Genomic DNA, 15,954 nt, shown 5'->3' on the forward strand with positions numbered 1-15,954 from the left:
GAAATTTTTGATTTTCCGCTTTAAAACACTAGACCTCCCAAATCACCGATATCTTAACCACTAGGCTATCAGCGCTCTTATGAAATACCTAGTACATATCATTCATATGTGACTAACTTAGTGCTTTTAGCAACTACACTTTAGCAATACCTAATTCATATCATAATTATGTGACTAACTTAGTGCGTTTAGCAACTGCCTGGTTTAATTAACAAACTAATAAGCTAGTGTTTGTTCTAGGAACAAACGGTTACGCAAATATAATATTAAAGCGTCGCTGCACCCATAAATGCTGTATAATGGCTGTATATTAGACGTTTAATATTCCGTTCTAACACCATTAGGTTTATTAAAACAATAACAGATAAAATAGCTCCATCAAAATAAAATGTACAGACGTGGGGAAATGGGCTGAGTAATAGTCAATTACGAATGTTCTTTGGGGTTTATAATGTTTTGGTATGTTCCACTTTGTAACCTAAATGACACGATAGAATAGAATAATACGCACGCAAAAACATGCGTATGGTAGTCGTTGGCGAGACCAGTTATAGGAATATGTAATCGCCTGCGGCATCACTCGGTGAAAATATAAAAAAAATCCTCTTTTTTTGTCTCCCGTGATAATTTTAAAAAATCCAGCCTAATTTCTTGTCTAAATTAGAAAGGAAACACATGAGCATCAGCTTTGCAGATAAATCCAAGGTTTTGGGTAGGACGTTAATGAGCCAATAAGTGAGTCAGGGCTTTATTTAGAGTAGGTTTTAAAAACTCCGTGGGAACTTTTCAATTCAAGATTAAAAGTAGGTATCAATTTATAGGTATATATTGTATATCATACTATTTTTCAGCCAAATTTCGTCAAGATCGGTTCAGTGGTTGACCCATTATAAGGAAACAGACAGACACACTTTCGCATGAATAGTATAGTATGAAGCAGTATTAGTAGTATGTATATTAACAATGGGCTTAACATCTATCTTACACAGCATAACCTAGTTTGAATATCTAACCTAGATTTAGTCCTAATTAACTGTTATTGAAGTGTATACAATAAAAATACTCTCCATACTTGCAAGCACTTTATAAAATTACCCCGTTTATAAGGATAATAAAATTCTATTTTCCCACCACCTTCATAATTTTCGCTCTATACAGCGTGTATTATGCTAAATGAAAATGAAAATGTTTTCCACAACCACACTGTTGCAATAATGTGCACTAAATAGAATGAAAATAAAAAACTGGTCAAGTGCGAGACTTCTCGCACACGAAGGGTTCCGAATTATCGTATAAGAAAGACCACTTTTTAATTTTTTTATGCACAGTTTTCAGATTTTCCGGGTTCGTACCTCAAAAGGAAAAACGGAACCCTTATAGGACCACTTTGTTGTCTGTCTGTCTGTCGGTCTGTCAAGAAACCTACAGGGTACTTCCCGTTGACATAGAATTATGACATCTGGCAGGTAGCTAGGTCTTATAGCAGACATGAGGGGAAAAATTTGAAAACCGTGAATTTAGGGTTACATCATATTAAAAAAAAAATGTGGTCATGAACTAATGATTAGTATTTTCAATTTTCGAAGTAAGATAACTATATCAAGTGGGGTATCATATGAAAGATCTTCACCAGTGCATTCTGAAACAGATTTTATTTATTTTTATGCATCATAGTTTTTGAATTATCGTGCAAAATTAAAAAAAAATACGACTGTAATACGGAACCCTTGGTGCGCGAGCCTGACTTGAACTTGACCAGTTTTTTATATTTTTCTCATTTTCATAATTCTAGGTCAACGAGAAGTACCCTATAGATTTTGATTAATTTGACCTTGTCAGACACGACAGACAGACAACACAAACAACAAAGTGATCCTATAAGGGGTTTTTTTTTCTAGAGATACGGAACTCTAAAAGTAACTCTAAAGCAATATTTTTAAAATCTAGGTCGATTACAAGTGTACTTGCCTCCTTTTATATCGATAATTCACTGCAGAATTTTGTTTTTATATCAAAGTTACTATTAATAACGCCCTACTTACTTGGCATAATTAATTAGTTAGGTTTCACTAACTTTTTCAATCGGCTTCGCCTGCTTTAAATAGCCGTTCAAGTTAAACTTTTGTTTCTATTGGACTAATTTAGATTAAAGTTCAAGCCGTATTTAAGTTTGACTATAATATTTTATCATTAAAGACTTCAATTGTATACACAATGCAAAGAAAAGAATATAAACACAGGTAGTAACAGAAAGAGGTAATTAGTAAAATATAAAAGAGCCTTTATTGCTTAGTAGCAATTAGGTAAGTACTTATACCTACTAGAGGTCCATTTACACGCTGAAATGATGGTTGTTTTCCTGAAGCGAAATGATTATGTCGTGGTATTACAATCGATTTATAAATATAAAAAATATTAGAGTCAAAAATGTCAAATTTACAATCGAGAAAAACAAAAAACGAATGGGACCTCGAACCAATAGTGATACCGCGTGCGCGCAGGCTAGTTTATGTCGTATCACTACGTATCGTATTTTGCTCTAAACTTTTTCTCTTTATTGGCAGCGCGGTGAGTGGATGTACCTACCTGCTATTGACGTTACTTCTAGGGCGTTACTATTGTTTCGCACACTTTCGAGTTGTCGATTTTTTTTTTAATTATTTCAAAACAAAAATATTTTTATTTTTTAAGTTTAACTCAAAATTTCGATAGTACTACTGAGGGCAAATCGTTCTGTCGCCGGAAGACAACCACTAATATTTCACCGTGTATAGGTAGGTACAATATGGTCTCCACGATACAGGTTATTTAGTGTGGAGACCACAAGTAATCGACACCGAAATAACCTGTATTATAAATAAAGTTTTTTTTTAAAATATTATGAGAAGTAGGTCGTAAGTGCGTAAGTGGAAGGTACCTTCACTTTATCGGCAATTCGTTGCAGCACTTCGCTTTAATGGTGAAATCACGGCCAAATAAACCATCACAATTATACGCTGATTTACTCAATATAACTGAGATCTATGTCTAGTTCTTTTGATCAACTGTAGATACCTATAATGATTACAAAATGAGTTCTCACGCGCCATTTTAACTTTATATGTCAACTGTCAAAAAGTAGAATTTTATTGTCAAAAAGTAGTTTTAAAGGTGAACCGTACTTTTGACAAGGCAGTTCACATAGAGTTAAAACTTAAAATGGCGCGTAATGGACTATACCTGCCTACCTTTTAATGTGTTACTCTTTTTTTGAAGTATAATTATTCTTGAGTCGGTTGTCCCATCACCGACGAGGAAGCGACTTCTTCTTAGCTCTGGGCTGGTTTCCGCACTTAAACGTTTCCGTCTGTTGTGCGTGAGGAAGCGACTAGCTATCTACTATTATCTCGTTAAAAAAAAACGTACACGGAAATCGGAATTATACACCGTAATCGATGTACCTATCACGGAATTATACACCGTAATCGATGTACCTATCACGGAATTATACATCGTAAATCGATGTACCTATCTCGGAATTATACACCGTAATCGATGTACCTACCTATCACGGAATTATACACCGTAATCGATGTACCTATCACAGAATTATACATCGTAAATCGATGTACCTATCTCGGAATTATACACCGTAATCGATGTACCTATCACGGAATTATACACCGTAATCGATGTACCTATCACGGAATTATACATCGTAAATCGATGTTCGTGTCAAAAAGTGATAAATAATATATTGTCTTGGACCGCCCGAATCCAGCAGTTCACAGTGACTCGTTTGATGTCATCTGTCTACCTAGTGGGGAGTCTTCCAACACTGCGCTTTACGGTGTGAGGTCGCTATTCCAGCACATTGGAACCCCAAAACTTCCTTTATTGTATTTTATGATACCAAGAAAAAAAGCTGGTATTTACCTATCTACCTACAGTTGAAGTAGCAATAATATTTTCATTTTTAGGGTTCCGTACCTCAAAAGGAAAAACGGAACCCTTATAGGATCACTTTGTTGTCTGTCTGTCTGTCAAGAAACCTACAGGGTACTCCCGTTGACCTAGAATCATTAAATTTGGTAGGTTGGTGGGTCTTATAGCTGGCATTAGGGGAAAAATCTGAAAACCGTGAATTTGTGGTTACATCACACAAAAAAAATTAAATTGTGGTCATAAACTAATAATTAGTATTTTCAATTTTCGAAGTAAGATAACTATATCAAGTGGGGTATCATATGCAAGGGCTTCACCTGTGTATTCTAAAACTGATTTTATTTATTTTTATGTATCATATAATTTTTGAATTATCCTGCAAAATGTCGAAAAAATACGACTGTAGTACGGAACCCTCATTGCGCGAGCCTGAATCGCACTTAGCCGGTTTTTTGTTTTACATTTTATTTTCCTGCACCCGTTTTAATGCAATCAATACATGTGAATGGTAAATTGCGCGCTTGTTCAAGACAATAGCTGCGCTTCAATTTATTTGGAGCATACTTCCCGCGCCGCGCTCCGCTCCACTCCACTCGTTCCAACTTCCAACACTTGTTTATTTGCGCTGGCTCGCTTTAGGGTTCCGTCGAGCGAATTTATTTAATTTTTTTGAAATAGAAATAGCGAGCAAACGAGCAGGCGGCGGGTCACCTGATGTTAAGTGATTACCGCCGCCCATTTGCAGTACCAGAGGAACCGCCAATGGTTTGCCGGCCTTTTAGGAATTTGTTGGTTTGTTGTTTACAAACTATTTATTCTTCGGCATCAAAAACATTGTCAATTGCGAGTTGGACTTGCACATCAAGGGTTTCGTACCATCGTACAAAATTATGTACATTTTTAGGGTTCCGTACCTCAAAAGGAAAAACGGAACCCTTATAGGATCACTTAGTTGTCTGTCTGTCTGTCTGTCCGTCTGTCTGTCAAGAAACCTACAGGGTACTTCCCGTTGACCTAGAATCATGAAATTTGGCAGCTAGGTAGATCTTATAGCTGACATTTTGGGAAAAATCTGAAAACCGTGAATTTAGGGTTAGATCACATAAAAAAAAATTAAATTGTGGTCATGAACTAATGATTAGTATTTTCAACTTTCGAAGTGAGTGACTATATCAAGTGGGGTATCATATGAAAGGTCTTCACCTGTACATTCTAAAACAGATTTTTATTTATTTTTATGCATCATAGTTTTTGAATTATCGTGCAAAATGTCGAAAAAATACGACTGTGGTACGGAACCCTCATTGCGCGAGCCTGACTCGCACTTGGCCGGTTTTTTATTGTGTCAATCATGTAAATCGCAAAAAAAATTTTTTGTCGTCCACAAGTTACATTATTGTAAATAGATATATTTGAGAAGTTACTTTATAAATAAGACCTACGGAACACTACAACGAATTAAAAAGCGTAGCGCTTAGTAATCTTTTTGTTTAGATTTGTCCTTTTTCTCCGTTGTAAATAGGTGCAGCGTGTATTTCCCCACGGACGCAGATATGGGGAGCTACGAATATAGAAAACACGCTGAAAGCGACGGGTGCATTTATTTTGAATTTATTTCCACACAACACACTGAGGGATGCAACATTTTATAGGTAGCATGTGAAAAATCATATGAAAAGCACCACCGAAAATCACCGACTATCTCCTGGTGTGGTGGTGTACGTAACGTAACGTACGTAACGTACGCGAAAATAAAAAAAAGTAACTGCAACTGCTGCTTTATCGCCCTAGTTTGATTGGCTGAAGCTCTTTCGTTATTGGCTAGAAAGAATAGTGGTTTCATAAAAAAATAAATTAGCAATTTTCGATTATTAAAAATCCCGTGGGAACTCATTGATTTTCCGGGATAAAAAGTGGAGAAACCACTGTCCAGGGCTTAAGCTACATCCATGCAAAAATCACGTCGATCTGTTGCTCCGTTGCGGCGTGATTGGAAGACAAACCAACATTTCATACTCTAAAGGGGTTGAGATTCCACTATAATAAGGTAAAGTATGCGACAGGTTGAAATGGCAATCGGGGAGGGAACGCCCCGGACACCCGCACAGCCCCCGCACTAACCCGGTATTAACGAGCGCGGGTAACGTGCGGGTGTGCAGGGCGCCTCCCGCCTCATACCCCGATTGCCATCTCAACCTGTCGCGGACTATAGCAGGTGCTACATATTATGAAAACACTTTACATATGAATTTTCTTGTGAAATATTGCATTCCTAGTATATGTCAGTGTGTAGAGAGGATTTTTCAAAAATAAAGCATACATTATGTGCGAGATTTTCACACAAATTCATGTGCTGCTGTTCTAATAAATTAAGTTTTATAAAACTGTTAGAATAGACTACAAAAATTTCAAACACCTATTTCACCCCCTTAGGGGTTGAATTTTCAAAAATCCTTTCTAGCGGATGCCTACGTCATAATAGTTATCTGCAAGCCAACTTTTAGTCCGATCCGTCCAGTTTGAGCTGTGCGTCGATAGATCAGTCAGTCAGTTAGTCACTTTTTCTTTTTATGTATTTGAGAATAATAATAATAGATGGCTAATCAACTTTCATGCATTTTTTATTTATTCATAGACTAACGCTGGGCTGTAATCAAACCTGCTGGCAGGTGATGACAGTCTAAGATAGAGCACTTTTGCTTAGATGCTTATTTTATTATTTGTAGTTCTAGCGGTAGTAAATATACACATTCTTTGTGAAAATTTCAACTCTCTGAACAGACGGATAGCGGAGGCTAATAGGGTTCCGTTGGCACCCTTTGGGTCAGGAACGCTAAACAGAATCGCTAGGCCTTAGAAATTAACTATTGTTTTTTAAGGCATAATAATATTATCAGCGTGTTCCGTACTTTTGATGTATTTATAATCATAGCACAAACCAGCGTCTTTTCCAAATTCGCAGACTTATTTTTATTACAATCGGTCGGGGTTTACTTATGTGGCCGCTTACTAAAACGGCAACACTACAGCTGTCAGTCGAAGTTGACACATACCGCGAACGCTCCGCGCGAACCGTGACGCACGCAAAAACCGAGCCTCTAACGGCTATCGCCGACAAAACCGAAATTATAGACGCGAAGTTCAGCATCTTGGACCAGATTCATCAACCCCGAATCCTTACCAGCGCATCTTGGGGGCACCCATCATCGGAGCGCGTTCCCGGATCCGGTAAGTGACTGCATTTCACAAATCCTGATCGTCCACTAGCTTTTATTCTTAACACAGCGTTTAGTCTCGAACGCTCGAATTAGAGTCTAGAACTGTAGAAGGAGACATTTTAGACAACCATCGATATAAATGACGAGATATGCCCAAGCGAGCAAAATTTTTCACGGTTTTGGAACCTAATAAATCAGCGCCACCTCTTAGATAGTCAAAGTCAAAGTCAAAGTCAAATGATTTATTCAAAATAGGTAATAAATTACTCTTATTGATTGTCTGGTATAGTGTTAGATTTGTAAGATAATATAGTGGTGATAATTATAACGCAAACTTAAAACTAAAGCTACGATACTAATGAAATGACCCGTTTGAAATCCAGATGTCACTGAGGTTGGTTTGGTGCTAAATAAACATTTTAGGACCAATGAATCGGTGCCATTTTGCTTGTTCAATGGCCAGCTGTCCTTACGAAGTAATATATAAGTCAATGTAGACAAGCGAGGTTCACTGCCGTCCACTGGCATTGCGGAAACTTGGAAATGCTAAGTATTCATTCGAGAACTCTGCAAGATCTGGGTAACTATTCTGTACAAATTAATTTTACTAAGTATCAAGCCATTTTCAGGAACACTGTTAACAAATTGACTTTTTGTTAAATGTTTTTGTTGAATAGGGTCTTGGACTAATAAAATTTTGATTCTTTGTATAACGGCAGTTTATGGGGCTAAATAATAAAAAAAAATCACGATTTTTATAACTACAGTCTAAGACCCTATTAAAGTATCGGCTCTTATAGTTTATTTTTTAAATGGCTTTGACAGATGGACAGAAGGACTCGACGAAACTATAAGGTTTTTTAGTATTACTCCTCCTTCCCTGAGGGAGGAGATTCCCTCGGGCATTGTAAATTGTTAGTATTAAGTAGTTTTTAATTTAGTAGAATTAGTGGTTAAGATAAGTTAAGCTAGTAATAAGCACTAACATAGGTTAACTAATTGTTTTGTACTAACACAATAAAATTATGGGCTTTGAAATAAAAGCAGATTTTTTTACTTTATTTATTTTACTACGAAACCCTAAAGCTTAATTATATAAAATTTCATTGCATTTGATTGGTGGTCAAATGAGAACCAAACTACGTTTGTATGGAGGGCGCTGGGCGACGCGCTATGGAAACTTTGTAAGGTTCTCGTCGTACTGAAACTATAAATCGCTATGCGGGAACGCCTTTGTCAGTAGGTATTGGATAGCCGTTCCGAAATGCATGAAAATCGCGCTCCGCATGCATGAGCATTTCGATTCCGAATCGAATCCGTATCTCTTTATATGCATTCCGTCACCTATAACAAGAAATAATACAAGAGATGATGGATAATTTGTTTACAGCGGTTTTACGATTCCATAATAAAACAAAGACTGTTTTGACACGGCATTAATATATCCTAGCTTACTCTCGGCCTTTTCATTTAATGCTCAACCTTTAAGAACGCGTTACACGCGCCTTCTAAATGTTCCCAAATCTAACTCAAATTATGCGCGAAATTCTATAATTCCACGCTTGGTACGTACTTATAACAATCAGTTCGCTGAGTTTGACTTATTTTACCTATCAAACAATAAATTTAAAAAGGAATTAAGAAACTATCATCGTAAAAAAAAAAAGTAGCTAACATCTAAATATGCATGCAATCACACCCTCCCACTCTCACACACACACACATACACACACGCTCACACACACACACAAGCACACACTCACACACGCATACACATACACACACACACAATCATACACACACTGTTGTAATTTTATTTTATTATTGTATATACCTACATTTATTCTAACTCTATTCTGTTAAAATAGTTTAATTATAATTTTAAGTAATCTCTTTTGGCCTTCTGTTATACCTAGATTTAAATTTAAATAATAATTATGTATTTACGCTGTTGATTTCTTTCAAATAAACAAAATAAAATAAAAATAAAATCACACTTTTTTGCAGGTGGGCATTTGCGCACTCGTTCGTATTCGATTCGTATTATTTTTCGTAAAATACGATTCGCAGTGGTCATCATATGAAAAGTACATACGCTTGTGCACTCATTGATTCGTATTTTGACGGATCCGTATGAATACATCGCCGTATGATTTAGAGCATTGAAAACGTTTTATAGCTAGACTCAGAGTGAGCTAATAGTGGTTTAAGTTATGACAGTTCTAATAAAACTCTTTAGCCCTTTGCCGATGATGAGAGCCATGCGATTAAGCGAGCCGGAAAATTCCGATTTGTAAATCGCATGGCTTTGTCATTAGAGTGTAAAAATGGTTTGAAAAAGTAACTCACTAGCTCTCAGTGTAAAACGAAAAGGGTAAACGCAAACTTGTTGCGAGCTATCTGATGGTTATTGTGCTCAGACATGTGAAGGAACAAGTTGGGAGCTTGTCGGGCTGACGTGTTGGTGTTCGTAGCGATTTGCTACGAAAAATGTAGCCATACAACACCTCTCACAACTTCTTTGTTCCTAGCAGTTTTGATTCACGATTCATGCAACTTAAATGCGCCTGTATCTCCAGTTTTATGAAAGTTTTGTTTTGAAGCATGATAAAAGAGCTCACAGTCACTCAGCGGGCGATAGAGAGAGCTATGCTTCGAGTTTCTCTACGTGATCAAATCAGAAATGAGGAGATCCGTAGGAGAACTAGAGTAACCGACATAGCTCAACGGACTGCGAAGCTGAAGTGGCAATGGACAGGGCACATAGTTCTTTTTTTTTTTGCCAAATTGGTTCAGAAACCTCAGAATAATCGGTGGACATAATACTATATCAGAAACTACTTAGATGATGCCCGTGACTTCGTCCGCGTGGATTAAATCCCGTGGGAACTCTTTGATTTTCCGGGATAAAAGTAGCCTATGTCCTTCCCCAGGATGGATAGGATCTTAACTTATAATTTAAATTAACACTACTTTTCTTGACAGACACGACGGACAGACAGACAACAAAGTGATCCTATAAGAATTCCTTTTTTCCTTTTGAGGTACGGAACCCTAAAAACAGAGAAGCCTATGTCACAGTATAAGTGCAGCATTCTGGCTAAAGCTAAATAGCAGTTTTAACTTCGTGATAACTATAATATCATGAATTAGTTTAAAGCATAAAAAGGATTGTTCCCACGAGTGAAACAACTGCAACTCTATATGAAAATGTAATTAGCCAGAGCCTTTGTAATAACCAGCGAAACAATAATAACTTCATTTCTGTACATTTAAAAGGTAGCGTTTTTAAATGTAAATTAATGTTTTGTTTAAATATAAGTAGCAAAATGCTTCTGTCGCAACTTTTTACGCTTTCGTACCTAAAGGGTGCCGACACCCTACAAGGCTTCTCATTGGGCAGATACACCGCTGAATTTTTTTTTTCAGTACAGTAGTTCGAGCCTCAATAGCTCAACAGGTGAAGGAGTGGACTGAAAACCGAAAAAGGTCGACGGTTCAAACCCCACCCGTTGCACTATTGTCGTACCTAATCCTAGCACAAGCTTGACGCTTAGTTGGAGAGGAAAGGGGAATATTAGTCGTTTAACATGGCTAATATTCTTTAAAAAAAATCAGTACCCATATTATAAATGCGAAAGTGTGTTTGTTTGTTGGTTTATTGGTTTTTTGGTTTGTTAGTTTGTTAGTTTGTCCTTCAATCACGTCACAATGGAGCACCAGATCGACCTGATTTTTTGCATGGGTATAGTTAAAGACCTGAAGAGTGACATAGGCTACTTTATATCTCTGAAAATTAAAGAATTTCCACGGGATTTTCAAAAACCTAAATCCACGCGGATGAAGTCGCGGGCATCAGCTAGTGTTTATTAAAATCAAAAAGTACATAATCTTGTACGATGGCACGGAAGTCGGAACCCTTCATGTGCAAGTCCGACTCGCACCTGACCGAACACTGCAGCCCGCAGACAGACAGACGGAGGGACGTACGGACAGCAGAGGCTTACAGCCGCACTCAGAGTCACTTAATCGTTATCTTACGACATTACTTAAGGCATTCCAGCAGGAAACTTGTTTCTTGTGTCTAAATTCTAAATTCTAAATTCAAAATAAAATATTCTTATTCTTATTCTTATTATTCTTATTCCTTATCCATACTAATTAATGCTTTAAGTAACGATTAAGCGACTGTGAATGCGGCAGTTAGTAACCAATGAGACCCTCCATTGGCAGGTACGTTGAAATAAACATCTCCATCCGAAATACAAGAAATCCCAAAATTCAACACCTAAAATCCTAAACTAGAACGAAAGAACAAAACCATAAAAGAAAAATAAAGACATAGAACAGCATTAATGCCTAAACTTTTCAATTTCTGGTTTTCCAGTTGACAATAGAGCCGAATCGATTCCATAACTTTTCCATTTCTGTTTTCCAATAGAAAAGCAAAATAGGCGACGCTGCAGCGAATTTACATGGAAATTTGCCTGCTCTTGTTATTTTGTTCCAATACAAAATGGAATAATAAAATTCGTAAACTAACCGACAGAATTAAGCTTTTTTAAATCTTCACTTACGAAAACTATCATTTCATTAAATAAGTACCTACTATACAGGATGTAACCACACGAGTAAGAACGCTAGCAAAAACTCAGCGTTATTGTTATACCTACTACAACACAGGGTACTAATACAGGGTGTAACCAGAACGCTAGCAAAAACTCAGCGTTATTATATACGTTATATACAGCGTTATACCTACTACAACACAATCCTGTACAAGTAACCATTTGCCTCATTTTGTAGTTTTACTGATTTAGTATTTTTCAAACCCGCAATTTACAGCGTGCAAAACTGGGGTCAATGCCCCACCTACGACGCGGCATTGGTTCCGAGTGGCCTACTTAGGCAACGTTCGTTGACCTCTAGCGTCAGTTACTTTTTTTTACTAGGATATTTCTTTATTATTTTTTCGCGTTTTTTTAGTCATATCATATCAGTAATTATCAGCTGTCTTCGTTTTTGCAAGCGTTCTGGATACACCCTGTATACAGTGCGCGACAGGTCGAGATGGCAATCGGGTGGAAACGCCCTGCACACCCGCACAGCTCCCGCGCTAACCCGGTGAGGGATGGCGCGGGTGACGGCCCGTACAGGTGTGCGGGCCGTCCCCCGCCTCATACCCCGATTGCCATCTAGACCTGTCGCGTACTATATGCACATGTTAATACGTAAGATTAACCCAATCCCCAGAGTCACAGCGCTAAGTCCACACTCACCGTTAAACTTTAATAATAGACCCGTAGGTACAGTACGCGGCAGAAAATAATGTACATCGACCTTTAGAACATCTATTCTCAACATCTATTTCAATGTATTATTTCTTATTTCTTCTTTTATGTCCTAAATCACTTTAAATTTAAAAACTTTAAACACTTTATTTAATTTTATTTATCCATTTACTCGCCAACTTTATATATTCTATGCCACTGACGTTTAGGTAATATTTAAAAGGCGGTCACTGAAAATCAGCGTTGGGGCGTCTGGTACCTCAGATGTTTGCTCTAGAGGTTTGTGTCTGAGGGGCCCGACGTCTCAACACAAGCTGAGTTGCCTACCTGTTCGAGGTGTTGCACTGCTGTACAGGACGATATTGCCTACACCATGTACCACCTACATAACCTCCTTGTACCTCGAATAAACATTATTCTATTCTATTCTATTCTATTCTATTCTATAGAATGAGGTTTCGGTTTTGTAGAGCGATGTCTCTGTCACTCATACCTATGTGACGTTTTGTCAGTCTCAACGACAGACATCGCTCTACAAATCCGCTACCTCTTTCAAAGGCTGAGACCACAACACTGCGATGCGACGTCGGGTCGTAAAATTCTACGACGTCGCACAATGAACTGTGTCCGATGCGGTGTCGCGCCGTACAAACTTGCGATGCGACGAGGTATTCCCGTTCAGTCTGTGTCCAAACCTATCTGTGTGCCATTCTGTGCTGTGTGTATCTTTCTTGATGCGTCTTAACGCAAGTAGAAGTAGGATACGTGTAGTGCGATCCATGGCTCACTAGAAATTGATGGTCAGAACTCAGTTTTCTCGTACGATGCCGTAAGCGAAGAAATTTTTGCGTTGCGTCAACGCATCGCGATGCGATACGGCATCGTTTTTGCGATATGATGTCGCACCGCAGTGCTGTGGCCTCGCCCTTAAGGTCGATGTACATTATTTTCTGCCGCCCACTGTACTTAACCCGCAGTGCTGAAATGATAAAGCGACTTAGCAACTGGGTATGTACCTACAAGCAGTTAAGTGTTAACTGTCTCTACATTTTAAGGTACTTCTAAAATAAAACTTTTATAGGTAAGACTTGAAAGTACTCGGCTTATTTTTTCAAACGGAAATAACGACCGCGTTACTTTTCATCCGTATTTAAAACGGCCGCCAAACAGAACAGCTGTTTTAGGAATCAGCTTTGCGTGGTTTTTGAAGTTTTGAGCTTCCTCTCAGAATGAGAAGTGTTTAGGCCATAGTCCGCCACGCTGGCCCAGTGCGAGTTGACAGACTTTACACACCTTTGAGAACTCTCAGGCATGTAGATTTCGTCACGATGTTTTGCTTCACCGATGCAAGTGATATTTAATTGCTCAAAACACGCATAACTTCGAAAAGATAGAGGTGCGTGTCGGAGATCGAACCCCCGACCTCCCGAATAGAAGGTCGCCGTCTTAGGCCGCCATCTTAACACCTAGGCTATCACCACACCCAATTAATAATTAATAATTCATTTATTGCATAATTGTCAGTATAAAAAGATGTTACATAAATTATTAAGTAGGTACATGGCACAATCTGCCATAATAATATAATGGCGTGCAATATTAAAATGTAGTGCATTATAATTTAAGTAATCAATAGAGAAAATAGAACAATTCAATATAGGTATAAATTAGCAAGAATCATATTGTCAATCATAATAATAATATGTTATACTATCGAGCCATTCATTTCACAACCTTTCATCTGTTACTTTCTTCTCGTGTTTCTTGATACGATAGTTTGGCGTGATTTCGAAGCTGCTAGTATCTGGTAGTAAGTTGATAAAATAAACTTAATTAAACTCCAGTTCGCTCGTGAATCGTAGATTTAATCCACTAAGCCGGTTCAGGCTCGGTAAAGCTACTTACAGTTGCACCAACAAGTTGGTTTCCGACGCGCCCTAGGATCCTGTATGTTTATTACAGTAAAACTGTGACAATCCCGCAGTATATTTTGTGGTGAAAAGTTTTAGACCTCATTTATTAAAAAAAAAAAGTAAATGCATCTAAAATAATGACTTAAGGTTACTGCATTTAACTTAAACTTACAGATCTCTTCTACTCGTGTGTTTAAGACCCGAGAGTGGGCTTTATGTGACGTGTAAGTAAATATTATGAACGTAATATATCTGTGGTATAATATCATTGACCTCCTCATTCAAAATTTTAAGGCGTATAATAATCTTCTAAATATATAAAAGGAAAAGGTGACTGAGTGACTGACTGACTTATCGATCAACGCACAGATCAAACTACTGGACAGATCGGGCTGAAATTTGGCATGCAGATAGCTATTTATGAGTTAAACATCCGTTAGGAAAGGATTTTTCAAAATTAAACCCCTAACTGGGTGAAATAGGGGTTTTAAATTTGTGTAGACCACGCGGACGAAGTTACTAATATTAAAATAATATTATTATCACAAACAGAAATGTTCCCACAAACTCTTTTGGTTATTTCTAAATGTGATTCGTCGTCGTATTGAATTGAACAGCATAACAAGAGAGCACAATGCTTTAGAGCAGTGCGGTAGGTGTAGGTATAAAGTATTTTCTGTGAAAAATAGAAAGAGAGGGAGGAGACTTGCTCAGAAGGTTGGTTACGTATCGAGTTCGGCACAAGTTAGCCAGCCGACAAGTTGGCGCGTCTGTAGACTGCTTATAGCTTGCGTCGCACAATGAACGTGCAAATAAAATGGCTTTGACTCAGGCTTAAAATGCTCAGTATGCTCGTTTGCGCTCCATGTAGGAATACCATCGTTTTTAATAGGACAAGTGTTTCATTATACACTCGCCTACTTTTGCGGAATCCTAGTCCAAATCCTATTCGAAAGTCGTCTGAATTCAATTCAATTAATTTCATAAGGTCTTAAAAAGTTAATCAGTAGATATGTTTCAGCTGATTTCCACGCACGGGAAAACACAAAACCGCTGAATGCATTCACTACACGCTATTCGCAGAATTCTTTTTATATCTTTTATTCCTTTTCATTTCTTTTCTCCGTTAAATGAAAAAATATTAAAGCAAATGCATTTCGTCTCTAAGTAGTGGAAAACAAAGCCGCAATTTCTGTTTAATCGCTTATTTATGTTAAATTATTCTAAATGGTTTTTAATGTGGTTTTCATCATCATTTACAACAATTTACGAGGAAAGTTTAATAATTATCACATGCATAACAGTCCAACCGCACCATGCCGTAGTAGGTACTTCGGATCATCTTTCTGCATCGTTTATCATATTCCTCATTGCTGAGGATTCCAAACTCTTCCCTTAAATCATATACTGGTAGGGATTTTCTGGGAAGAATAGTGGGGTGGATAGATTCTTTTATATACGACTCGAATTACAATACGATCTTCAATTTACGATTATTTAATTAGGTTAAATTAATTAATTAGATTTAACCAGCATTAAATTGTGCAGTATCTGCCGTCGCATCGCATTTAATTTCCCCCTACTATCTCTAAGTTAGCGAAAAATCGA

Source organism: Maniola hyperantus, chromosome 7 (assembly GCF_902806685.2).
Source record: "Maniola hyperantus chromosome 7, iAphHyp1.2, whole genome shotgun sequence".
NCBI lineage: Eukaryota > Metazoa > Arthropoda > Insecta > Lepidoptera > Nymphalidae > Maniola > Maniola hyperantus.